A 27,012-nucleotide genomic window follows, 5' to 3' on the forward strand; every position below is an offset into this window, starting at 1 on the left:
AAAATGTTACTTCCTTAGTAGCCATATTATTGATTATTGCATTTTGTATTTTCTGTTATTATATTTAGATTATTTTATGTTATAAGGCAAGCCCATCTTTATTTTTTCCTTTCTAACCTATGTCTCAAATATTCTGAGATAATCATACCTCTTCCTGCCTGTTGGCAGGAACTGTCCACTGTTGCCCAGAGAACACTAGCTCATTAAATTTCTTCTTAAAGACATTAAAGTCCTTTTAATGTCCAGTGCTGTGGGTTGAAAATAACTTGTATTTCTCCTTTGGGTTCCTAAATTCTTCCATTTATGTTCCATTGTAGACCTCTTCTAAATATCACATTATGAAGCACGTTACCTGCAGGCCAAAGCAATGTTACAAAAAAAAAAAAAAAAAAAAAAAAAAAAAACCAACTTGATTAATTTGAACATAATCAGCCAGTATGTCAGATGATTTCACTGTTTCTGATCGATGCTGACAGGTGAGGAAATTAAAATCAGGGAGGGAAGCAATTAAATACTGACAAACATTACCTTAATGAGACAACCAGATCATTTATAAGCTGTGGAACATGTTGTATTCTTGATAAGTATATTAGAATGGTGGGTGAGATAGTGCAGTTAAAAATCACTTGGGTTTTGATGGTCAGGGTTGTGGCCCACCCATAGTTGTTATCTAGTGACTTTGTCCTAATCTAACATTTTAGTTGCTTCTGGAACCTGAATTCCACGTTTAACACCATAGCATCATTTACTTTAAATTATTCTTATTACAAGTTTGAGAAATGTTTCATCCCTTTTGGGTTCTAGGTCAGCAGACCTAAAATCCACAGATGTAACAAGGATATCTGGTGTTATTGCCAAAGGTTGTCACGTGATTTGCCAGTCGCTCTGTCCCCTTATGGGTTATGAAGAGTTTCATTGCTTTCTGAAACACCTGAGATCTGCAGAGGATACTTAACCCTGGAACCACATGCACAGGCCGGTTAACTGCAGGATTCAAAGGCTTCAGCTTTTCCACTCCCTGTGAGGAGAGTGTTTGCTGAAAGTCTGTATGAAAGCCAGTACTGCAGACTCCTGTTCGGTGGCTTGTGTTTTAACACGTTGAGCAAGGATGATACATCTGTGAAACTTCACTGGGGAGTCCTGAGAAAATGTTCATGCTAACCTAGAGCTGTACATTCCGCTTTACTTAGTCATGTGTTGCCTTCTAATGAGACCACAGCTGTGAAGTTGTTTCTCTCCTTTTACCTGGTGGTGATGCATAATCCCAAACTAAAGCATACTTTTGTATCATTTTAGATAAGTATATATTATTTGTATACAAGAGTGCTTTTCACCATGTACTTCCCACAGTGTACATGATGTACTTAGTCCTGTTCACTCACAAGTCATCTACTCCTGGACCCCTTGCTCTATCAGTGTCCCCTCTCTCAGGTTGAATCTTTTTAACTGTCATTAAAATGCATTACTTTCTCTTTAATCCCACCACTCCAGAGGCAGAGGCAGAAGCAGAGGCAGGCAGCTCTCTGTGAGTTCGAGGCCAGCCTCTCCCTTCGTCCCTTTCACCCTCCTTCTCATCCTCCCTTCCTCCCTTTCATTCTTTCTAAAAATCAGTTTTTCATTATGCATGTATGACAAAACAAGACATACTTATTTCTTCTGAATTTTGTATTCTTTGCTGAATTGCAATTTTTGTTTTTCATTCTTGTTTTCCAGTTCCTGAAGTTAGGCCTCTCTCTCTCTCTAGTCAAGAGGCTTCTCTCCTCCTATAAGAGGCAAATGCTTGGTATGAGGTTTAAGGATACATTTTCAATTGCTCTGTGTTAGTTTTGTGACCTTTGAAGTTAGGTTGCTAGATTTGTAAACTTGGGGCAGGAAAGGCTCATTGAGCATATAATGAAGATGTTTTAGGCAGTAATGAGCATGCACTGTTTCTTAGACTATGGGATAAAGTGTGATGTTAAAGGATGGTAAGGTTTGATTTTTGGGGTAGAAGATGGGTTTCTGGAAGGGAATCTTACCAGCCATGTTTCTCTTTGAGCGCTTTATGAAAACTGGACATTTTAGTGAATCTGTTTCTGTATAAAATCTCAAGTGAGTTTTCTCTGTTCAGCAGTTCTGCTAGCAGCCCCATATCTCTGAGCCTCAGGCAGTGCCGTAGGCTCAGATTTGGAAAGGCTGCAAACCAGGAACCACCCTGCCACTAAAAGCTCTGGCTTTAGGTTTTGGGGTTTGAGAAGATACTTGAGTGTGTGTGGGTATGCTTATATGCATTCATGTGTGTGTGTGTGTGTGTGTGTGTGTGTGTGTATGTGTGTGTGTGTGTATGTGTGTATAGTATGTTGAAGCCACTTAAGAATGACATAGATACTTTCATGATATTTTAGAACTAGGGCCACAAATCACAGAAGTAGCCATCTTGAAATATGCTCTGGTAGTGTGTGTTTGGCTTATGAAAAGAAATATTATTTTGTACGTGAGCACTGTGGATATGCAGGAAAATCTCCCTGCTCCACCAGAGTTTTAGCTGAAGACAGTTTTGACTAGGTACTATAGATAATCTTCATTTTCATGTGAAGAAGTTGATGGGGACATTGAGTGAATTGCCTGAGGGCACTGGGGAGAGGAAGGCAGTTGACTGGCTCTCAATGCCATGTGCTCTTGTACTTCCTCAGGGCAGTCAGTGTTATTTGACACTACTATTCTCCACTACCAAGACTTAAAGATCAGGTGAGGGAGTTGTTTGTGTTCTTTCCCTTCATGATCCAGGAGGAGCAGAGGCAGAAAATGTAGATGACTAGGGCAGTGGCAAAGCTCTTGTGTTTGAAGTCATGTTCTGCTACCTATTGTACTGTAATATTCTTGGGCAAGTCATTATTTCTGACTAATGACTGACCACTTTTCATGTTATATTTGTATAATTTGTATAATTCACAAGAGTTCCCAGTTCTCTTGTCATTCTCTGCCCTCTATGAAGTTCTACCTCTCTCACTTATGAATAGAACAGTCTCTTCCTGTTTCTTCATCAGGTAAATGTAGGGTGAAATGAGATCATGAATGTGGAAATGTTTTGCAAAATAATCTGCTACATAGATATAAGATTGTTATTACTGGTGGATTAAAGTAAGTTTGGTGTTCAGTGCCCTCAAGTAACTTCTGCCTCTTTAATTTACAGACTGACATACCATCTGGCTGAGCCTGTGTCCATTGTCCATTCCAAAAGCCAGAAGTTGCTTGAGGTAAGGGAACATTGGAGTCTTCACAATTATATAATGTTAATAGGCACCTGAACCTATGATGCTTAATGTTGATTCCCAATAGAAGACACAAAAATACTTTATGTTCAAGAGAATCATGAAAAATATCCAAGATAGTAATTTGCCCTCCTTTTATACCTCTTTGGTTTAATTTTTCCTTTTAAGGGAAACATCTGGACAATCTGGAAAATTGGCATTTAATGAACATATGAGAATCTACAGTGTTGCTATACAGTAGCATATCTTTTCCACTGTTTTATCATGCCATTCATTGGCTCTTCAGCTTTCCTTCTTTGAGTGTAATTTTTACCATACTATGTAGCCAGAACTGTTTGACTCTGAATGAACTAAAGAATGCTTCCAGGGGTTAGTCATGGTGTTTTATATACCTGACAACCATCTAGCCCTGCACCAATGATTGAAAGGTTGCAGTGAAGCGAGAACACAAGAGAGTGAGGTAATCTTTTGAATGCACCTCTGGTGGTGGACCATTGCAAAGGACAAAGAGAACCTCAGCATAGGGTTAAGGAAAAAAAAATGAAGGCTGTTAGAAGAGAAAGGGAACATATTTAGTTCCACTGTTTTATTTTCCGTTAGAGCCAGCCTGCTGGTATCTGAGTCTTCCAGTGATGTTTCTGTGTTCAATATGATCTTTTTGGCTTCTTTGCCAGGAGATGAAGTCGTCAAAATGATGTTCCTAACCTGAGGCCTTAGAGAATAAAGACTTGGAATCATCATTTAGATTGCTATCAAGATTTGTTCCATAGAACATTTTGTTAGAAACTTTGGTATACTATTTTAGTGATGAAGAATTGCAAACATGACTTCACACAGTTCTTTAAAAAAAAAAAAAAATAACAAACCTGAAATTGGTTGGTACTGCCCCATAATCACAGGAATTACCAATTTAGAATCAAATGGAAATTATGGTTTTAGGCTAATAGTAATTTCAAAGCTAATATTTATCAGATATAGTAAAGATGAAACAGGTGGGTGACATGAATTGAGAAACTTTTAGAATTTACTCAGTTGTGAGTATTGTGGATTTTTTTTTTCTTCTTATTCTTACAAAAGAAAATGTAATCAAGAACTGGGTATACAAAAATATGCAAGAATTTTTTTTTATTTTAGTTCTACTATGTTATATAAAATGACCACACAAAAACTTGTTTCTAACATATCATTTTCTCAGACAGGTAGATAACGGTGAACTTCCTGAAGACATCTCTTGTTATAGTTTTTGATAGCTTCCATGGCATGTACTTTCGAGTTAAAAAGGAAGAATCACCTTTCCTCTGTTCTCTAATGTCAGTACTAATCTAACTTTCAGGGGATCTGGCCAACTCCCCACTGTCAACACTGTAAAGAGGGAGATTGCTGTCTGTCCTCTGACATACCCTAGGTAAATCATTAGACCCATTGGGACAGGTCCCAATGCCAAAACCAAAGGGGATTTAAAAAGTGAATGTACCTAAATTTTCTACTTCAGCAACCTACTTGAGAGAGCTCTTCATTTAGTTCTTCACTTTTTATTCCTTAGTTTCCACTTATTAAATGTAGAAGGAATAAGCTTTGAAGGTTATTTAGGTATCTGCATTCACTCTCCACATTGAAATCTGTGTCAACACTGAAGGAGATATTTTAATTAAACCTTGAAAAGTTGCAAAAATTGCTCTTTAAAATGGGGATTTTCTTCTACTTACCTACCTATACTCACTATCTTCACTATCTACTTATTTGTCTACCTCTATATCTACCTGCCTGCCTGCCTGCCTGCTTGCCTGCCTGCTTGCCTGTCTGCCTACCTACCTACCTACCTATCATCTTTTTACCTTTGTACATCTGTCTCTCTGTTTTGTCTGCATATGTGCTTAACTACCCTTGCTTCTGCTTGTCACCCATCCATGTCTTTCTGTTAGTCATTTATCTATCCAGATTTATAAGCTCATGGGACTAAGATAATTATCTCAACCTTTGCAAGATGGAGCACTAAATACTCTGGGAGCATGATGTACACATGTAAAACTGTCTTGTTGTAAAAATGAGCATTAGTGGTAATAATAAAGAATAGCAGTTTAAATCCGTAATTAGACTCGACAGTATTCATGTCAGCAGATATCAATGAGTATAATCATTGTTTTTCCTCTGTTTTTGATGTTGATCCGCCAACTGTGGTGTGTTCCTTGTCCTTTTTCCAAACCAAATCTATTTAAAGCTGCACTTCATGGGATTTGAAACTGTACACCCTGTTTACTCTTAAAGAACATGAGGTATCATTTTCAAATCACTGGTCTCTGTACCAGAGCAAGAGCTGACTTTCAGCCTCCTGTAGATCATTGGCTTTCTCCATTTTCTACATGGTGACTCATGGGGGGAGGGGTAATACCAAATTAATTCTCATAGACTTATTTGTATTGTCCATATGATATGTTAATTTTTAGTTTTGTGAAATTGTCTTGGTCTGCCTTGAATAATTTTAATCAACCTCTACTTTTTTTTTATTATTAAATGGAGGTAGAAGCAGTAATCATGTATGCATTTTTTCCTTTGCTCCCTGAATAGATGCTCATTGCTTTGGGGATTGAAGCAGTATATCATGTGGGCTGGAAGCAATGAGAATATAACTATCACTAGTCTTGGTGTCAGCTGGCTGTGTCACCTTGGGCAAGGCCTCCTCCCTCTCTGAGTCCAGTCCAGTGTCTGCCAGTAGACAAAGGCAGACCAGTTGATCATGATTTGTCATCTGTCCAATATTATAGTAATTAGAATGTCTTCCTTCTGCCTTCTGCAATGTTTCCAAAATCCAGTGACTTCATCATGGAGCCTTGTGTGGAAAATTGGTATTGTACCTAACCTTTGATTCTTTGATCTAACGGAGAACAATTACTTATGGGAATTTTAAAGTGTATGTATTCTATAATTGGGTTTTGTACACCTTGCTGTCCCAAGCTCCAGCAACATGCAATTTCAAGGTAGAAAGGAAGGGACTCAGCCATCTAGGCCAATGGCTGTCAGTCTTCCTAATGCTGCAACCGTTTGATACAGTTCCTCATGCTGTGGGGCTTCCGAACCATACAGTTATTTTGTTGCTACTTCATAAGTGTTATTTTACTACTGTTAAGAACTGTAATGTAAATACTTGTGGAGATAGAGGTTTGCCAGAGAATACCTAGAGTTGCGGTAAAAGCAGAGAAGAATTCACTGAGTGTGACAAAAAACCCAAGAGACAGGAAGCATGTACAATCCACATGGAAAAATGCAGGTTATCAGATACAGAAATATCATTTGTTCACCTTAGAATTCTTGTATATAGAGCCTTCAGAGTATCTAGAAAGCCTTGAAGTTGCACACATACACACACACACACACACCTGCTAAGTGATGCTTTGGCCTTGAAATTCTTATTCCTCTTGTTTCAAATTTGTTAATTTTTTCTTTCAGTAAATATACTTCTAACGCAATGTTTGTTAAGTGCTTAGAACTCAAGCCACCACTCCCCACCCTCATCTAAAGAAGTTAATCTTAGAAAGTAGAAATATCTGCTCAAAGCAGTGTGGCTAGTAACCAGCCAAGTTTGCATTTAAATCAAGAACAATGGCAAAATACTAGTCATCCCAGAGATAGCATTGAGTAGGAGCAGGAATCCAGGTAGATGATGGTGAATGGGCCTTGTAGGAATGCAGGGCTTACATTCTGGGGGTTTTGGTGAGAAAGAAGCTCACACCTTCTGAGTCACTTATGTGATAACTCACTAGTTAAATTATATCAGCCTTCGGGCAGAATATGGCTTTCCCTTGGGTCTGGAACTGCTGGTGTGGTTGTCTTATTGAGACCAGGGCGTTGCTGTCAGTGTCCTGCATAGAGTGTGAGTTACCCACTGGTGTGGAATGTTTGTACTTTGAGGAATGGTTGTGGTTTCTTCATTGTCATCCTGAGCATGGGGCTTTTTACAGAGATAGATTCCTGTCCATCCATAGCTCCATGAATTTCCAGATGTGAACAGCTAGAATTTGGTTCCTGCCAAGTTGTAACGACTGCCACATGTGTGAACTGCCACGTGTGTGAAACTCACTCTTAGTGCTGGTGACCCACTGTGAGCTTATGTGGGAACCAGAAAGTGAAAGCCTATGCCAGAAACAGAGGCAGCCTCAGGGGTTGCCAGGGGCAACCCCCTCACAGTCCAGGTGGGGAAGTGGATGCCAATAAAGTGGCTGCAAGTCAGTGTAGTTTAGGCAGCAGGTAAGCAGCTCCTTGGGAGAATGGAAAGAAGCCAGACTCCATAGCATCTGTGCAGAGGAATGCCTTCTGTATTCCCTGTCTTCTGCTGGCGCACCCTCACTCTGTGAGGCCAGCGTGCCAGAGCTGTTAGCAAGTTACCCCTCCCAAGGGTGCTTGATTCCCTCTGGTCTCAGCTTTGTGGTCTCTAAAATGCAAATCATACCCTAATGATCATGCAGTTGGGTAGTACTGTCCTCTAAATCAGTGGCTGTCAACCTTCCTAATGCTGCAACCCTTTAGGTCCTCATGTGATGACCCCCCAACCATAAACTTATTTTAGTCATATTTCAAAACTGTTCTTTTTCTACTGTTATAAATTGAATGTAAATATTTGATATGCAGGATATTTGATATGTACCTCCTATGAAAAGGTTGTTTGACACCCCCCCCCCAAAGGGGTGTCTAGCCACAGGTTGAGAGCTGCTGGTTTAAATCCTTAGTAGTCCTCATCTTGGCCTGATGAGATAGACACAATTCCCTTGTTGTTACTTGTTCTGTTTCCTCACTTGATGTGTTTTAGGTCCTGACCCATTAGAGTCTTGTCTGAAGACCAGTAATACCTGGCAGTCTCCTAGAAATGCAGCCCACAGACCATACCCTAAACATCTTAAATCAGTTTGCACTGTTACAAGACCCCAAGTAGTTCCCATACATTGTTAGCGTGGGTGGGGGCCATTCTTATAGGCCACAGCCTGCTTGGAACCACTGGCTCACTGCCAGCATTCTTCGGGCATGTGGTACCCAGGCCTCCAGATTGAGGGAGCGAACATGATGAGGTTACTCCTTGGGAGTAGGGGAGGACTAGTTTGAAGGGATCCAGCCTACTTTATCTTTTCAACACCCTTCATTTCCTCAGATGTGCTGTTCACAGAAGCCAAATTGGAGTGGATTCCAAAGTCTTTCTGATCCCCAAATCCATGTTCTTTTTATTAATCATAATGTCTCAGTCAAGAGGAATGTAGGGAAACGGTGTATGATAACGCTTTATTCCCTGTAATGTGACTGTTTCCACACTAGCCATTCTACTCTCTTATTCTATTCCTTCAGGGGAAGAATTAAAAAAAAAAAAAAAAAAAAAAAAAAATCAATGGAAAAGCTTGAGTTGAAAGCCAGGATCCTGCAGCTTAATCAGTTATTTTCGTTTTTTAATGAGGGTGACTATTGTGAAATAAGTAATTATTAATTACTCAAAACTAATGAAATATTTTAGTTTCTCCACTAAAAAAGCATATGGAAGCTAAAAGAAAGCATATGGGTGTTTTTTGTGGAGCATATTGGTGGATGGACAAATTACGGTTGTGCCAATATGCCTTAGCTGTTTGGCTGGGGCCATCCCTATACTACATGTGCTGGCATCTGAGTCCTTGTCTGCGCCTTGGGTTGACTTGGGAGTCACAGAATTGTATGTTGTAAGTTGTCCCCCTTCAGACATTCTTGGCTGAATGTGGATGCACTGTAAAAACTTTACCAAAAGTGGCTGCTCTGGGGATCCCTTGGCAGATGACTTTAATCTAACACCCTAGATGGAGTGAACCTGCCCAGCTAAGGACGAGCCATTGAAAGCTTGTCTACACAACACTGTACCACATGCTACGATGTGGTAGCTGAGCTGGGACCTCCCTGTTTCACAAGGGACCCCGTGTGAGTCCCGTGGGCAGACATCCCATCTCTGCATTGTGATGTACTTGCTTCTAAAGCGGCACCACAGCAGTGTTGTCCCATTGTTCATGTGCAGAGCTGCATATCCAAGCTGTAATTGTGTTCAGACACTTGGAAGATTGGAAGGTGATTGGAAATAGTGTTTTTGATTGTATACATGAAGGCTTGGAAGGTTCTGAGGCAACATGGTATTTTTGAGATGGTACCTGGAAAAGTGACAGAAAAACATTTTATAGTAAGCCAAGTTCCCGAGTATTTATTTATCACCTATATAAAATAGCTTGCACTAGCTCAATGGATGGAATCAGAAAGTACTTGGAACTGCGAAGTGATGTGAAATCCCAGTTGTACCTTGTCAGGTGAAGGAGTTTGGAGATCGCTGTTTTTTCTTAGAGGTGTCTTAGTTGCCCGAAGAATGTAGTTAGCTTTGAAGATAGTTAATTGGATCTTGATAGTGCAATAAAAGGAGCTAAAGAGCCACTCTCTGATATGCAAGAAAACATTGGCTCCATGCCAATATATATCAGGAATGGCAGAAAAGTTGAGGGAGATCACAGAAATGCTTTCTTTAAAGAACCCACTCTTATTTTTGGTGACCTATAAGTTTCTCCATGTGTATCACTTGAGTCTTGAAGAAGATTATTTTCCAGATGTTTTGAACTCCATCTGGGATTCTACAAGATTTCTTTTCTTTATTTTGGCTATTGGAGATAAGGTTCTTCTCTGTAACAGTCCAGGCTGTCCTGGAACTCCTTTTATAGACCAGGCTGAAGTGGAACTCACAGAGATCCATTTGCTTCTGCCTTCAAGATTTCTTGTTTATCCAGCCAGATAAGCCCCTTAGCTAATCCTGCCATGCAAATGACAACAGAGCAAGCCCACAGCCCTCCAGGACTTCCTTATTGATCTTTCTCTTCTTGCATAACATTTCAGTGATGGCTGCTTGCTCATCATTCTAGCTTTCAGTGTAGGAAACATGAAATGTTAAAGTGACCCAAGATGTGGAGCCACTAAATTCAACAGTCTCTGAGATGGATATAGCCTTTCTGCTGCAGGGCACTAATTCTTATGAACAACACCCCTCTCCCACCCCCAAAAACACTCCAGTGTGGTTCTTGCTCTCCTGACTAAATGACTAGAACCTACCATCTGTCTCTGAAAGCTCCTGGTGTCTATCACTGTTAGCTTTGCTAACAGCCTTAGTGTTTAACTTTTTTTTTATTTTTCCTTTTGGGCAGAGTCTCTCATCCAGGCTGATGCTGAAGTCCCAGGCTCATGTGACCTTCTGGCCTCAGCTTCCCAAGTAGCATGTCATTACACCTTGTTCAATGTTGTTTTCTACATTTTGTTTTGTTCTCTCTTTGTCTCCCCTCTCCTTGAAATTTACTAGACAGAGTTTTCAACTAAGCAGCACATAGAAGGATGTTCTTCAATAATTTCCCTCTTCTCTTGTCTGTATCTGAGCTGGGTACATGGGACTTACATGCTTATCACAGTTTAGAAACTCTGAAAGATCTTAAAATAGCCTTTGTACTGCTGGCCCCTCCACCCCCCTGCATTGTCTGTCTGGTTCCTGTTTGGCCTGATGTTGGTGCCCCAATCTGACCAAGTCTTCGAGAGATGGCTGGTTTCGGAGTTCCTCTGTACCACTTAGCAGACCTTGGCTGTTTCCTTTGTTTCTTGGAGAGACCGTTAGGAATAATGCAGTACAACAGGTGGCATCAGTACCTAACCTTGCAGATAGACACAAAACTGCATCACTGGGTAGCCACTGTGTGCCAGGTTCTGTGCTGGCTGTGTTACCAAAAGCAAGAGTTCCCATTCCTCCATAAGGGAGGGAGACAGGTTGCCTAGCAATAGGGAGGATGGTTAGCAGAAGCTCTCACTTGTAGGCACTGAAAAGTAATATATGGTATCTAGGTGCTTCCTTTTACAAAGCTGGTGCAGGGCTCCGTGGCATGGTGTGCAAGCCTGCTATAAGAGATGAGGATTATGGAGGTCAGTGAAAACTGGCACAGGTTGTCATTTGATGAGGAGGACCCAGCTCACCCAGATTCTTGACCATGTACATTTTTGAATCTCTGGACAAGTAGGACGTGATGCTTTACGGAGAAGTTTGTAGTGTGCTTTTACATGCACTTGCATCATACTCTCCCCTCCTTGCTGTCTTTTGGTCCCAGGGAGAACCTATTCCCTTTAATATTCATCTCTCCTCCTTTTCTTTTGACTCTCGCACCCAAGTAGTTCAAGGTCCTGAAGGTGTGCCTATAGAACCGTCCTATGCAATGGACTGTGGACGTGCAGGCGGAGATGACAAGTCACAAATCTGTTAAGCCCACAGTAAAAATAGCTTATGATCTATGGGACTCAGTATTAAGCAAGATGATATTAGCAGGGTTTGAGTGCTTCTCTGAAATGTGGCAGCTGTACACACATATTGGCTATGTCTCTCCCTACCTCTGGCAGCTTGCAGGCAGTGTTACCATGACACTCCCTGGGCTCTGTTTAGATCAGCTATTTTCTGAAGGAGTCCCTGACCTTCCCCACAATTGAAACTGTGGATGTGGTCATGTCAGAGCCTCTTTGGGATCATTTTGACTGCTGAGCCCATCATTGTCACTTGGAAACTGTAGGGCACAGACGTTGAGTGTGTAGGAGCAAGAAGAGCTGTTAACTACCTTACAGCACTGCTCACCAGTATGTATTGTGGCCACTGAATGGGAGTGGCTTGAGGTCTGATTCCCAGCCAGGTGATATTTCACCTTGCCACACTGAGCCCTGCCTCTTTTCCTATTTCAACTCAGATGGCTATGAGTGAACATCACAGTTCCTCAAAGTGGGTAGAGAAGGCACAAAAAGGGGACAGTGCTCACTACATAGGAAGAAATTCAGGAAGATGTTGTAGCTTAGACATGTCCCCAAAATTGATGAGTTTGAAACATAAGTCCAGTGCAGTAGGACGGCCAGTGGGACCACAGCAGATGGCTCTGCCATCATGAATACTGTTGTCACAGGAGCTGGATAGTTGTCGCCAAATGGGGTTATGAAAACACTAGTTTTCCCTTTGGGCTTACCAGGAGTCTTCCCCACTTGTTCTCCTGCTTTGGTTTTCTCTTGCCCTTCTGCCTTCTGTCATGAGATGATATGGCACAATCTCCTCCCCTTCTTCAGATGCAGCTGTAATGTTCGCGGACTTCCCATGGACCATGGTCTTGATAAGTGTCCATTGTTCTTTCTCAGTTGCATAGTATGAGCTCTTCTGTTAGCTCAACACAGATGAACTACAGTGAGAATTAATGCACTTAGACTAAGTTCCAGAGGTGCTGAACCACTCCAGTGCCCTTTGCAGAGTGATAGGGCCAGGCTTCCCTCTCATATGCCACATCTTCAGTTGGAGGAATGATTGCCATTACCCTTTTCTCTTGCCATGTCCAGCATTCCCAAATTGCACAGAAGCCATGCCATTCAGGGTTAGTGCTAGGCTTTTTTTTTTTTTTTTTTTTTTTTTTTTTGGTGCTTGTTTAACCACGTGTTCTTCTAAAAGCCCACTGTCATGTTGTAAGGTGGATGAATGTTCTTAGGGAGCAGAGCAGTGCTGTGACTTGGATGACTTTTTCTTTCTTCTTCCTTTCCTTGTCTCCAATCCTGGCATAAAGTAGAGACCTAAGCTAACTGGTCAAACATTTACAGTAAATTTTTTTTAATTGAATTTAGTAGGATTCCTATGAGTTCTTAATATTTTTGTTAATTGCTAATGAGAATTGACAAATTTAGATTTTGGGGAAAAGTGTTCCCACTAATTTAAATTTTATTAAGACTTCTGGTATACTATTTAATATTCATAACAGCCAGAATAATTTTATTATCCTCATTTTGCAAAACAGATGAAAGTGAAATTGACTTCAAATAAGTGCTTGTGGCTGGAGAGATGGCTCAGTGGTTAAAAGCACTTGCTATTGGACCTATAGAGTCTTAGCCTCCAGCGGTAGCTCACAAATGTCTCTACCTCTAGTTCCAGGGGATCTGACAGCCATTTCTGGGTTCTGAGGCCACCATGCATGTGGTACACAGACAGACATGCAGACAAAAAAAAAATCCATTCTCATTAAGTAAAAATGTAAGCACACATATAAAATAAGCAATTGAGAGTTGATTAGCATTCAAACCTGTGTGCATATGCTGTACTGTCACTTCTGTCCTGCCTTAGCTCTTAGAGGTTTCACTCCTCACATGCGAGCCCTTCAGACCCCACTGCGGAGTTTCCAGACTTTGAAGGATGTGGTCTACCTCCTTAAGAGTTTACCCAAGTTCAAAGAAATATATTATACTTGAAGGAGCATAGTAACTGATGTATTTTCTCAGTAGGCTGAGGGAAAAACACTATATTTCTACCCTAGTTTCTAAAATTTCCAGCACTTTTGCAGTAGTTCTCTTGACTCCTTTAACTTTCAATAGTGCCTCTTTGCTCTACATGCTTTGCTTAATTTAAAAATAATTCATCTAGATTACTTTTTGTATTATTGAAGGATGCAGGAATTTTTGAATTTGACCATTTAAAACTTTATTCAGTATTTGTCTTCTATATTGAATGGTGCTCATTTGGTTTTTGTAAGTTGTTTAGACTTTGGATGAGTTTTATTGATAAATTGTAGTGTGTCTGTGTGTGTGTGTGTGTGTGTGCGCGTGCGCGCGCACACACACACACACACACACACACACACATTCTCTCTCTCTCTCTCTCTGTATGCTTGTGCGTGTGAACACTTGTACAGCAATGCGTGTGAAGTTTAAAGACAGCTTTTATGTTTGGCAAGTTATGACACAGCAGACACCTTTATCCACTGAGCCTGAATGCATATTATTGATAGCATTTTATTTTTTGATACCATTTGCATCTTTTCTGAGAAATCACAAACCTGGATCACAAAATTGGATCAATTCCCTTTTATATAAAGAAGAATGGACTCAGAGAGAGAACATTGTTACCTAATTTAAACTAGTATTGAGGCAAAATTAATCTGTAGTAAGTATAAATCTGGGTATGTATAGCTCTTAAGTTTCTTTTTTGTGCTCTTCTGTATGTTTGGAGGAGACTAAATGGAGTAATAACAGTATAGAGTCCAGAGAGAATGTTGAATACAACAGACATGTTGGTTTACTTTTGTATTTTATACACATGTGCGTGTTTGTGTATGCTCATGTGTGCTCATGTGTGTGAGTATGGGTGTTTGCTCATACATGTGTGTGATAAGATTATTTTTGTTTGCTAAATTTGTCTTAATTAGGAAGTACATAGTAAGCTTGAAATTAACAAGAAATAGAAAATCACCTGAGGCTTTGGGTATTTCTGATCTCTCCAGGACTTTTATCATGGAGGGGTGTTATACTTTGTCAAAGACTTTTTTCAGCATCTAATGAGGTGATCATGTGTTTTTTTTTTTTTTTTCTTCTTTCTGCATATTTATACGGTGGATTACATTTGCTGAGTTTCATATTTTAAACCATCCCGGCATCTCTGGGATGAAGCCTACTTGATCATGGTGGATGATCTATTTGATGTATTCTTGATTTGGTTTGCAAGTACTTTGAGTATTTTTGCATCTTTGTTTAAATCGGAAATTGTAATTATCTATATTTATTGAGTCTTTATGTGGTTTGGGTATCAGGATAATTATGGCTTCATAATTGAGCATAAATGAAGTGGGCAGTTTTCCTTCTGATCTATTTTGTGGAATAATTTGAGGAGTAATGGTGTTAACTCTACTTTGAAAGTCTTGTAGAATTCTGTGCTAAAACCAGCTATCCTTAGCCTTTTTTGGTTGGGAGACTTTATTGACTGTTTTCTATTTCACTAGGGGTTATAGTTCTATTTAAATTGTTTATCTGATCTTGATTTAACTTTGGTTAGTGGTACCTATTAAGTAAATTATTTATGTCTGTTACATTTTCCAACTTGGTGGGATACAGGTTTTGGATTTATGGCCTAATGATTTTTTGGGTTTCCTTGCTGTCTGTAGTTATATCCCACTTTTATTTCTGATTTTGTTCATTTGTATAGCCTCTCTCAGTCTTTTTAGTTAGTTTGGATAAAGCTTTTGAATTTTTTTCAAAGAACCAGGTCTTTGTTTCATTGACTCTTTGTATTGTTCCCTTTGTTTCTCTTTTATTGATTTCAGCCCTCAGTTTATTTGCTGATGTCTACTCCTTCTGGGTGAATTTGCTTCTTTTCTTTGTTCTAGAGCTTTTATGTAGCTAGCATGAGATCTCTCCAATCTTTTTATATAGGTAATAACCTGTGCACCACCCTAGCTCCAAAATGTTCAACCTGTCCTGCCTGTAAGACATGCTGGGGCAGTGGTAGTGCAGGAGTTGTGGGAGTGGACAACCAATATCTGGCTTAATTCGAGGCCCACACCACAAGAGTGAGGCCACGTCCAGCACTGGATGGCCAGGAAAAGCAGACTGGATAGGCCAAAGACCTAGGGTAGAATCAAACGAGACGAGGGGGGTGGCGACGACAAAGGGGGAAATCCATAAATAAAAGTGTTTAATAATAATACTATGCCATACTCATGGATATAGGTTGATGCCTTGTCATCAGAGAGCCATCCTCTGGCAGCAGATGGGAGTGTGTACAGGGACACACAACCACACATAATGTGGACAGAGTGTAAACTAGAGGTCTCTATTGGGTTTCTCCCCTTGGACCTCAGAGAACTCACAGAGGAGAGGGGAGAACAACTGTAGGAGTCAGAGGGGATGGGGGAATCCTGGAGAACATGACTCACTGAATTAACTGAGCCCACAGCGATGGGAGTGCAAGCATGGGGCCTGTCTGGGTCTGCACCAGGGCCTCTGCACTGTGTTATGGTTGTTAGCTTGGTGTTTTTGTGAGACTCCTAACGGTGAGAGTGGGGGCGCCTCTGTTTTATTGCCTGTTCTCTGTACTCCTTTCCTCCTGTTGGATTCCTTTGTCCAACCTTGGTGTGAGGGTTTTTGACTTGTGTCTATCTTATGTTGTCCTTCTTGGCTGTAGTCTCACAGGCCTGCTATTTTCTGAAAGGAAACTAGGGGAGGGGGAGTGAATCCAGGGTAGGTAAGGGTGGAGGTGAGCTGGGAGGGGTAGAGGGAGGAGAATCTGTGGTTGAGATATAGAGAAGAATCCATTAAAAAAAAAAAAAAAAAAAAAAAAAAAGAATTGCGGGAAAGTGAAAAGCTGGTGGGCGTTAGTATTAGATGGAAGTCAAATAACTTTCTTTGAAAAGAATGTCATAAATCTCAACATATTGTTTACTTTATTTCTTCTATTGATATCCATACTTTGCTTAATTATAGTAAATAGCTTATGAAGAGTTGTTTTTCTTAATAAATAAAGGAAGATGCAAAAAGAAAAAGAAAACCAACAATAGCACAATACTCCACAGGAACTCCCAAAGCAAAAACCAGAACCTCAAAAATCATCACTTTGCATATTTGTTTTTTCCATGTCCCCCTCATTCTGGGGCTTTTCCTTCTGCCTGTTTTCTCCAGGAGCTATAGAGCATGCTGAAGACAGGAGGTATCCTAACATGTTTGTGACAGTGGGTTTATGAAGCTGGGAAAAGGAAGTTAATGTATTCTTTCTGAAATCCTTTGTGGGGACACAGGAGACTTCTCCAGAGCCTTTTTACCAGTCACTCTGTCAGTCACCCCATCATCCCACTCCATAGGCTTCTTGCCAAAGAAAAAATACTTCAGGAGGGAATAGCCCATGTATGCACTGGCCCAAAATGTCAGCGAAGGCGAAGGTTTCATATATTATAAACTGTTTCAGAGCTATACAAATATACATGTGTAATAATATATAGAGTGAATATATATGTACATATATATGATCTGTTCCCTGTCACAATATTTAACCCAAAGTGCTATTTACAGTAATGAATCAAAATGTCAGATTTAAAAATACGAAGTGTCAAAGTGTTCCCACGTTGCAGAAAAGTTTGATGTGACAGTTTGTTAATCATATGACTATTACATCAAATGTGTCTCACAAGGGTTTTTTACTCAACACTGTATCTTGTGGGCTCTTTTGGTGAATTCCTGGTTCAAGTTACTTAACCCATGGAGCACATTTTTGTTGCGTGTCTCCTATACATCACACAAAGGCTGCTATGTTTTTCTGTATTTAAAAAATGAATGGATTTCACATCTTTTCAGAAGTTTTATTTTTTGCCTGACACATTTATGAGTATTAAGCTTTTTTTTTTTTTTTTTTTTTTTTTTTCTTTAGCTTTACTGTAATTTTTCTGTTTTCACTGCAGAAACTTCCAGGGAACTTGAGCATATAGAAACGGATGTTTAGAGTTTTCCCAAGCTGCTTCCCTCAAAGTTTTGTTAGCTGTCTGTGTTTGTTGCTGGTCACTCCTTGACCTTGGCTATAGTTGTGAGTTTTTGCTTGGTACTTGTTTATGTGTCAACTAGGCCATCCTTCTACAGGGGCCTGATTTGGGGAAAGGTAGCCTGGTTTCGTTTAGCAAAATTGACATCTGTGCTATTTACTAGTTCTGTACCCATGGACCACTCTTACTATTGTCTGTGCCTCAGTAACTTCTGAGGAGTCATTGAGGCTGAAATTTGATTATGCCTGTATTTTACTTTCCAATGTTTTCTCTACGTATGCTACGGTTGGAGAGAAATAAAGCTTTATAAGACAGTAAATGAAGTGGGTGGTGGTTCTCTGGATCAAGCAAACCTTCGTGCACAGCTCTTGATTTGCTAATGTTTTGCAGTGAGATGGGAGTTGCACACTGTTGGTACCAGTCATCCCAATAGGTCGGAAAGTAGGGTGTTCTCTGACTTCTGTGGCTTCGTTCCCTGCAAATGTTAGTGGACATCAGTGCCAACTGCCCCAGTCTGTTCTGGTCTCTGTGTATGTCCTCTCAGGTTGGACTTCTCCACACTGAGACCTGAGCTATGGATTTCTGAGAATTCATCATCTGTGTCTAACTTGAGTCTTTACTTCATTTTATCTCTTCTTTCCTTTTTGTTTTGTGTTGCTGGGGATGGAATCCAGTGCCTTGTACATGGTAGGTAAGCTCTCTACCACTCAGTTGCATCAGTTTATGAACTGTTGCTGTTCATAAATATATGCTTCCTGGATCCAAGGAATGTAGGGGCTTCATCAGCATCTCATTTGCTTCTAGTGGAAAAGATGGGTTTTCTTCTTAATGAGCTCTTATCTGTTTGAGGAAAAGGATGCATACTCGAAACCCCAAATTTTTGTTACTGGCCACTCCTTGACCATTTCATTTGTTGATCTCTACTCTCTGTACTGTCTTCCTACCCCCATGCACACCCATCACCACCACGAACCTTTTGCATGGCGTGTTTCTGCCCATGTCTTCAGATAGGGCAGAAAGCCTAATTTAAAGCTGTTAATTATAAATCAGGGTGGAGATTGTCAGCATACAATGAATTTGTAAGAATTTTCAAAAGCCTGTAATTATCAATAAAACCAAATTGAAGATAAATTTCTCAAGGATATAATAAGAATAGTAAGTATAGGAAAAAATGAATAAGTATTTCCTAGATATTGAACTATCATTACTAAATTTCTTAAAATATAACATTATGGAATTAGTTTGGTATAGCTATTTTAATGGCTGAAGTCCACATGGGAGAGAATGACCAAATACTATTTTTGAACACACATTGAACTGTTTCTTAGACACGCTCATAACAGATGTCTAAAACTCTTGAGCCCAGGAGCAGCAGCCAAGGGCCAGCATTAGAATGCTGCTTCCAAAGTTCCCTGCCAGGTATGGAGATGAACCTAACAGATCATGACTTCCTTGACTCAACATCTCTATTATCACCTCCCTTCTTCGTGGTGTGCATCTGCTTCTTTGTGTTTGCCTAGGTTCTACCTGAGCAGAGAGCCCACACTTTATACACATTGATTCATTAGAAATAACTGTGAATATTGCCTTCTGCTGATGTGGTTTATAGTGTGGGGTTGTTTGCATTTTTGTTCATCTTCTAGACAATGCTGAAAGTTTGTTGACTCTTTTTGCTTATTGCTGCTTTTGTTTGAATTCTGAACTTCTCGTATGAATGTTCAAGCAATGACATCTCACTGACTGTTGTCAAGCATAGGTTTGGAAGCTGATGGTTATGAAAAAACACATTGTTTGCAATCAGAATACATTATGAAGAAGTCTCCTATAGAATTTTGTAAGAAAGCACATTCTTTCTTCAAGGATGCTATTAATTATTCTTCACATTGCTGAAAAATGTCACAACAGGAACATGTTAAAATTAAGGATTTGGTCTTTTATCTACAGGGTACAGTACATCATGGCAGGGAAGTCATAGTGTCACATTGCATGTGCTGTCACCAAGCTGAGTGTTGAATGGTGGTACTCTGCTCACTTTTTCCTTAATTTGAGCCTTCAACCCATATATTGGTGCTGTCAAAATTAAGGTAGATCTTCCTGTCTTAGATAACTTAATTTAGACTCCCCCACTGGTATGACCACAGGTATGGTTTGTCCGCCTGATGATTTTAGACCCTGTCATGTTGACAGTAGGAACAATCATAGCTACCCATCTGCAAGAAAGACCTGGCACAAGGAGATCACAGTTTAAGGAAGACTAACCCATCATTGTATAAAGCATAATTCACTATGGGACAATGGCGAGATAAGCAGAAAAGACCCTGGGAACCCGCCAGTGAGCATGGGTGAGGAACTACAGGAGGTGATGGCATTGTCACTTTCAGTGTTGACAAGTTTCAGCAGACTCAAGGCTAAGAATGGACAGAGTGCTGGTGCATTGAGCATCTCCTCATGCTTTCCGCACAAGTTGTGGGCAAAGAAATGTGGGCATATCTCCTTTAAGACCCTCTGCTGATACTCTGGGACATTTGACATTGCTTATCATGACTATTTTTGTCTTTGTGCACTTTTTAAAACATACTTGTAGAATATTTCTTTGGCTACTTTCCATTCATACTCTTCTTCCCTAGTCCTTCATTTCTGCCCCACATAGCTCATCTATGCTGCCTTGTTTCTTTGACTTCCCTGTTTCACCTACAGATATTTAGTTAAACTATGCTCCATCCTTTACTGTTGAGCTCCTTTTGATTTTCAGCACTAGCAATAGATTCTGCTTTGTTTCCTTGTGTTGGTTCAATCCATGTGCTAAGAACTCATTGGTTTTCCTCTTTCTAGTGTCTGGGTCACATTGTTCACAATGTCACATGTAGTCAGCCGTGTATGTTTTGTGCCTGATATTGATGGGAGGAGATGAAGACATAGCAAGGAAGTATGTTGTCAGACTTCATCATAGTGAAACCTTGAGTGCCAGGCTTATCAGAGAGTGTAGTAGAGACTGCATTCTGTGGTTCCCTCAACAAGCTTCTGGCTTTTAGGACATTCTATTTTGATACTTACGATAATGTCAAATACATTTATATCAACTGGATCAAGGCAATTTTGCTGTCCATTACATTATTAATTCCAGATGGGAAAAACCATTAGGCCTCAAATTTTGTTTGAGGCCCAACTGTTTCTTAAATTATTATTGCAATTATTATCTATTTTTTTTTTACAACTGATGAGAAGAGAAATTTAACAGCTGTGTGATTAGCAGGGCATGAAATTAAAAATGTTTTGTGTAGCATCAAGAGGTTGTTTACTACAGAATTTCTCATTGGAGAATTAAATGTCATTAAGATTGGCCACAAGATGCCTCCTGTCACTGTTCAAGTTTGATTTCTGCACCCATTTCTTTGCTAGAAGGCCTTTAGCCTTCCTTGGCAGGGACTCGCCTGCGGACTCTTCATGCAGGCAGCATTAGCTCTTGTAATGGTGATAGTCAAGGTGGCAGCCACGGGCCCTGGATTCACTATGCCACACAGCTAGCAATTCAGCTTTACTGCATCAGTGAAGAATATGTTAAGTTCCAGTTTGAAGAAATGAGACACGTTAACAAAGATTTCAGCCTAGTTGACAGCTCTGGTCTCTGCTGTGAAGTACCAGGGCATTTATGTGTCCATAGAGCCAGACTAGTGCTCTGGGCAGTCATGTTTATCTTCATATTGTCTTTCACATCCACAGACCCTTTATTTCTTAGGTCATTTGCACAAATCTTCTTTTAATCTGCTTGTAGAAAATACTACACCCTTCTATTCAGTTAGATGTTTGCCACCTTCTGTAGAAGCCAATCACATAGCTAGAATGTTTTAACTTTGGAATGAAGCCAATTTTATTTCTTTGTCGAAGGACACGAATTTTGAGCCACTCATGTCTCATCCCTTTCTTATCTAATTCAGGCAAAAGTAGTGACTCTTAAGAGTTAATGTTGGGCGTGACAGAGTTAGTACTGAGAAATATTCAAATGTTTGACACTATGTTAATGTTAGCTATCTCTTTCTTGTCCCTCCTTCCTCTTCCCTTCCCACCAGTCTCCCCCCTCTCCTCTTTCTAATGCCATTGGGGAATCAAACCCAGGTCTTTACACTTGCATATTTCTACAGAATTTCTCATTGGAGAATTAAATGTCATTAAGATTGGCTACAAGGTGCCTGCTGTCATTGTTCAAGTTTGATTTCTGTTCCCATTTATTTTCTAGAAGGCCTTTAGCCTTCCTTGGCAGGGACTCGCCTGCGGACTCTTCATGCAGGCAGCATTACTGAGTGCCATCTTCTAGCTGTTCACATAGGAAATGTGTTGTTCTGTATTTGAAGGTATTTCCTATGTTTTGTATTGTATATTGCTCAGCTTCCAAACAGGAATTCCATAGCTTTCTTTGTTTTACTGCCTGTAATAGTCTTTCCTGAATGATATTTATTTGCATTATTCTTTAGACAAATGTTATCTTTACAACACAACTTTTTATTATGTTTATTTGGTGGTGTGTGAGGGCTTTTGCATGAGCATGCATGTGTACACACACACTACTACATGCATGTGGAGGCGAGAGTTCAAGTTGTGGTGGGAGTTGCCTTGTGGGTCCTGGGGGTTTGCTGGTCATTTGGCTTGGTGGGAAGTGCTGCTACCCACTGCGCTATGTCACCAGCTCCAACTTTATCTTCATACTTGCTAAATTGAACCTACATAACCTATATTTGCCCTTAAAGGTTTTTTCATTTGGGGGAAATGGATTTGGTGGCAATTAATGCAGGTAGCCTATTTTGGAGATAGATATGAGAACCCTTTAGATACATAGTTAAGGGATTTGTGGTCATTAGAGGACAGAAAGAGCTATTTCTTCTCCTCCTCCTCCACCTCATCATCATCTTCTCCTCCTCTTCTTCTCTTTTCTTCTTCCTCTCTTCTTCTCTTCTTCTTTCTCCTCATCCTTCACTTCTTTTTTGGTACCTGAGTCATGTGTAGACCAATAGAGCCTTCTAGAAGAAGTGTTTTGAAGTATCACTAGCATGTTGGGCATTGGGCAGAGTTTGACATGTCTCATAAAGGAGGCTGTAAGTGCTAGCTTTTTTTTTTTTTTTTTAGGTAATCATTCTGTTTTTGTTACCATGACCAGCACTATGGAGAGATGCCTATTAATGGGACCAAGACTCTAGTATCAGGGGATGTGATCAGTAAGGGAAACACTGTCAGAGAATTTCAGTTCATCATGACAGGGACCATGTGGCAGTAGGAATGGTTCAGGTTGTGTCAGAAGGGGCATGTGACAGTGTCACATTGTAGATACTGGTGGAAAGCAAGAGTGAAAGCAGAGACATAGCATCTTCAGAGGCCTGTCCTTCATAGCCCATGTGTGCCAAGCTAGGCTCACGTGCCAAAGGTTCCATTTTCTCAAAATTACTTACCCATCTGAGGAAAGGGGACCAAACACATGAGCTGGAGTGGATGTTTTATCAGTGTTCCATGAATGCAATGTGCAGGAAGGAAATGCTGATACATTCTAGTGATTGTCTCCTAAAAGGGGTTAGTTTTCTGTGAGAGCAGACTTTAATAGGAGGGACAAAGGCTAAAAATGGTGGAAGCGTTTAGAAGAATTGGAGAGGGGTGTGGGGGAGGAGGGAGGGAAAGAGAGAGACAGGAGAGGGAAAGAGAGAGAGAGAAAGAGAGAGACCTCTTTAGAAGATTAAATCAACTTTTAAAGGGATACCACTCAGTCCTAAGTGTTGTTTATTTATTTGTTCTTCATGAGTTTTAAAACATAATGTAAATCCATAATTTAATTCTAAATTAAAATGCAAATTAAAAATAATTAAATTTCATTCCTTATGTCTTTAAATTCTTGGATGCCAACACTAAACTTCTTTTGTCCTTTGCCATTAAACATTGAACTTGTTGGAGCGCAGGCAGCAGAGTCTGTCCCACATTGCCCTTCTGTCTTTTCTGTAGGCAGTCATTAGGATTCTACCAGCAGCCCTGCACTGGGTGGCCAGTGAGTTTCACCGCTGTTTCTCCTTTCTACATGTAGCAGTGGTTTTAAATTTACTGTCACTTTTGGCTAGTGCCCCGATGAGGCACAGAAATGTGCTTGTGGCTGGCCAAACGTTGTATGCCATAGCTGAGAAATCATAGGGCTGTAGTTGGGTCCAACACCGCAGAACATGTAGCAGCAGGTGTTGGAGGTAATCAGGCAGCAGTTTCTATGTGGGTGGAATGCAGACACAGGGAACAGTAACTCCTGAGTGGCTGCCATTGTTCAAGACATCCTTGGAATTCTTTTCTTTCTTCTCTCTCTCTCCCTCCCTCCCTCTTTTTCCCTCTCTCTCACCTCCCTCTCTCTCTTCTCTGGAAAGTTTTTATTTTCATTTAAAAGCATTTCCAGCCTTCTTCTTGTATAATTGGTATATGAAAATTTTATATGTCTAAGTAGGACAATGTATTTTGATATATGTTACCCTGTGAAATGGCGATGACCATCAAGCTATCTATCAGCTCACATAGTTAACTTTTTTGAATGTTGGAATGACAGCAATTTCAGGCATTGCTAAGCAAGTTTCAGCTATACAAGCCAATATTGACCCTTGCCCTAAGGCTGAACATTGAATTGTAGGACTTCTCACCTTGGGTCCCTGAGTTGTATCCTCTGCTTCATTGGCTAAGTATTTCTTCACTCCCCACATAATTAACATCATGTGTTATCGTAATTTTATACTTGTTATTGACATATTTTAGTAGTCATGATTTCTCTAGTTCCTATCCATATTGCCAGAAGTTGCAAAAAATATTTTTTTTTTAAAATTTCCCTTCATTTATTTTTTTAGCTGAGATCAACCATGACAGCTCTCTAAAACTGAACTTTTGTGCATCTATATCTCCCTCTTTACCTCCCTCCCTCTTTTCCTCCCTCTCTCTTTTCCTCCCTCCCTCCTTCATTTCAGCACCTGTCAGTGGACACTGGCTTGATTCTGTGTTCATGCTTGTGAATGCTGCAGGTGTTCCTCGAGAGCTCTTTTGTACTATGAGAACAGGTCTGGTTCTGAGGTCCAGCGGATGCTTACTTTACTCTTCTCTGCAAATCTGAGAACCACATTTCCTTGCACTGTGCTTTGCAGGCTTTGGGAGAAGGGTGTCACAGGAAATGGTGATGTCTTCCCACCTCTTTCTATCATCCTTTCTCACTTCTATGATCTTTGACTTGGATGCCTTAGCTGTTCTACAGGTACTTGTGCATATGGTTACTTTCTCAGATTGCTCTTTTTGGGAGGGGTAGCACTGATAACTTTGTCTTCTTCGTGGTGATACTCTGCTTTTGAGTTGTCTTCAGTGATAACAGGAGGTCATCCCTCCAAGTCACACAGAAGTGACATGTGAAAATATATCCCATGTATGAGAGATAACTAAGGCCCCCAAAACAAATTCTGACATGTACTTCAGGGCCCTTCAGTTAGATAGGGCTCTGTTTGTTTTGTTACCTTGTTAGCTTTTGCTTGATATTGTCTTGTTTTGTTTTGTTTTTTTTTTCCTCCATAAAGTAAATTGACTTATTTTTAGTTAGCTGTTTTGGGGAAAAGGGTGAGAAGAAGGAGACAGGAGGTAGAGAAGGAGGAGAAGAAAGAGGCAGAAGAAAAAGCGAGATTTCCATAGGCATTGCCCAAGGAATGTGTGTCATTTCACACATCATTAGTAGAGGGAGAAGCAGTTCTTAACAGGGAGCTTCTATATCTCAGGAAACCCTCAAGAAACAGAAGTCCTTTCAGCCGACAAAGATTTGAGCTAGATGTTGTCCAAGAATTACATGACAGATTTGTTAAAGTTAAAATAACTTTAAATATACTAGCTGATGTGTAAGTAAGATGCTGGTAAAATAGTTATGCATGCAATTTCTCAGTGTACTGTTTAGCTTAATTTTTGTGATAAGCATGCTGTCAGATGTAACGCCATGTCCTGTCAGAGTCACTTTGCATGTTTGGCTAGTGTTTCCTAAATTGGGCTGCAGAGTGCCAGCTCCACAGATGGCCACATCACTTCAGGAACTCATGCTCCTTAGTCCATCCATGTTGGGGAATGGCCTTGTATGTTTAACAAGTTTAGCCGTGAGAAGGTCAAAACAAACAAAAACAAATGAACCCAACTTTTCTTCCTGCTGTGCTCAATTTTTATTTTATCAAATTAATATTCTGTTGGAATGGTTTTGTCAATAATATCCCTACATTCTAGAATAATTCTTAGGCCACGCTGACTACATTGTTAAAATCCTTAAGGTCCATACCTGTGTTCCTGCAGTCTTGTGTGAAATATGAAGTAATTTTGGCTGAACTTTAGACTTCTACCTGCTTCCCCTCTCTACAGGAGAAATAACAGGTTTGTTTAAGTCTTTAAATGAAATGTAAAGCAGAGGAAACCATTTAGAGTCTGGTTAATAGCAGGGAAAAGTCATTATTGCACTGGCCAAACCAATGTGTGACTTTTACCTTTAACCCAGATGGCTTTCTTAAAACAGCCTGTTTTTCAGCAAATGCCTGTCATTTATTGTTGCTAGCCTTTTCAAACTAATTGTCTCAGACAGAAAACAAACAAACAACAAGGGACACACATATTTAGGGGATCCTTAAACTTGCCTTCTTTTGTGTTCAGTTATCTGAGATTTATTTGTTTGGAAATGGTTGGACTATCGTGATCTTTCTTTTTGTTTGGAGTTTTAGCTATTTAGTTTGGAAAGACTAATAGAGATTGCATAGAATCCCACATAGTACAGACGAAGACACTGAGGCAGTTGGCAACCTTCATTCTATGTCCATGTTAGTGACAGTGCTAGCATGGTCATCATCACTCTTTGCTTTCCTGCCTTTTATCTTTCATGCACCGTAAAACAAAACAAGACATACCCCCCAAAACCAAAAACAAACAAACAACCCCCCACACAAAAAACCTGTCTCTTTGGTTAGGTTATAGATACATGAGTAGGAGGTAGGTAGATGATAGCCCTCTGTGTTTGGAAGAGTCTCCATAGGGACTCCAGCTGTTCCTTTTTAAAAAGACTTTGCCAGGTGTAGGTTGCACATGCCTTTAATCCCAAAACTCCTGAGGCAGAGGCAGGCAGATCTCTGAGTTTTAGGCCAGCCTGGTCTACAGAACAAGTTCCAGGACAAGCTTCAAAGCAATACAGAGAACCCTTTTCTCAACAAAAGACTTCAGGCCAGTCTTTTAAAAGCTGTTTCATTTTATTCATTTTAAAAGAAGTGTGAGGGGAAGTGGGTCATACCCTGTATTTTCTCTGTCCGTGTTATGATCAAGTATCAATGTGTTATTTTATAATATGTGCCATAGGATTTGAATACTGGCTACAAGGCAGTGAACGTGGGCTATTGCTTACTTATGTGTCTAGTGGTTACTTCTATCCAGTTCCAGCT

At 40.2% G+C, this 27,012-nt stretch overlaps 1 protein-coding gene across 1 annotated transcript in view; it reads left to right on the forward strand.

Annotated features, from left to right (window-relative positions):
- Positions 1 to 3,175: 3,175 nt before the first annotated feature.
- Positions 3,176 to 27,012, forward strand: part of Lpp (LIM domain containing preferred translocation partner in lipoma) — a 421,297-nt gene continuing 397,460 nt past the window's right edge. Inside the window, exon 1 of the mRNA XM_051191238.1 lies at positions 3,176 to 3,236. The gene's annotated coding sequence lies outside the window, so the exon portion shown is untranslated. The remainder of the gene's footprint in view (positions 3,237 to 27,012) is intronic.

This window comes from Phodopus roborovskii, unplaced genomic scaffold (assembly GCF_943737965.1).
Source record: "Phodopus roborovskii unplaced genomic scaffold, PHOROB, whole genome shotgun sequence".
Classification (NCBI taxonomy): domain Eukaryota; kingdom Metazoa; phylum Chordata; class Mammalia; order Rodentia; family Cricetidae; genus Phodopus; species Phodopus roborovskii.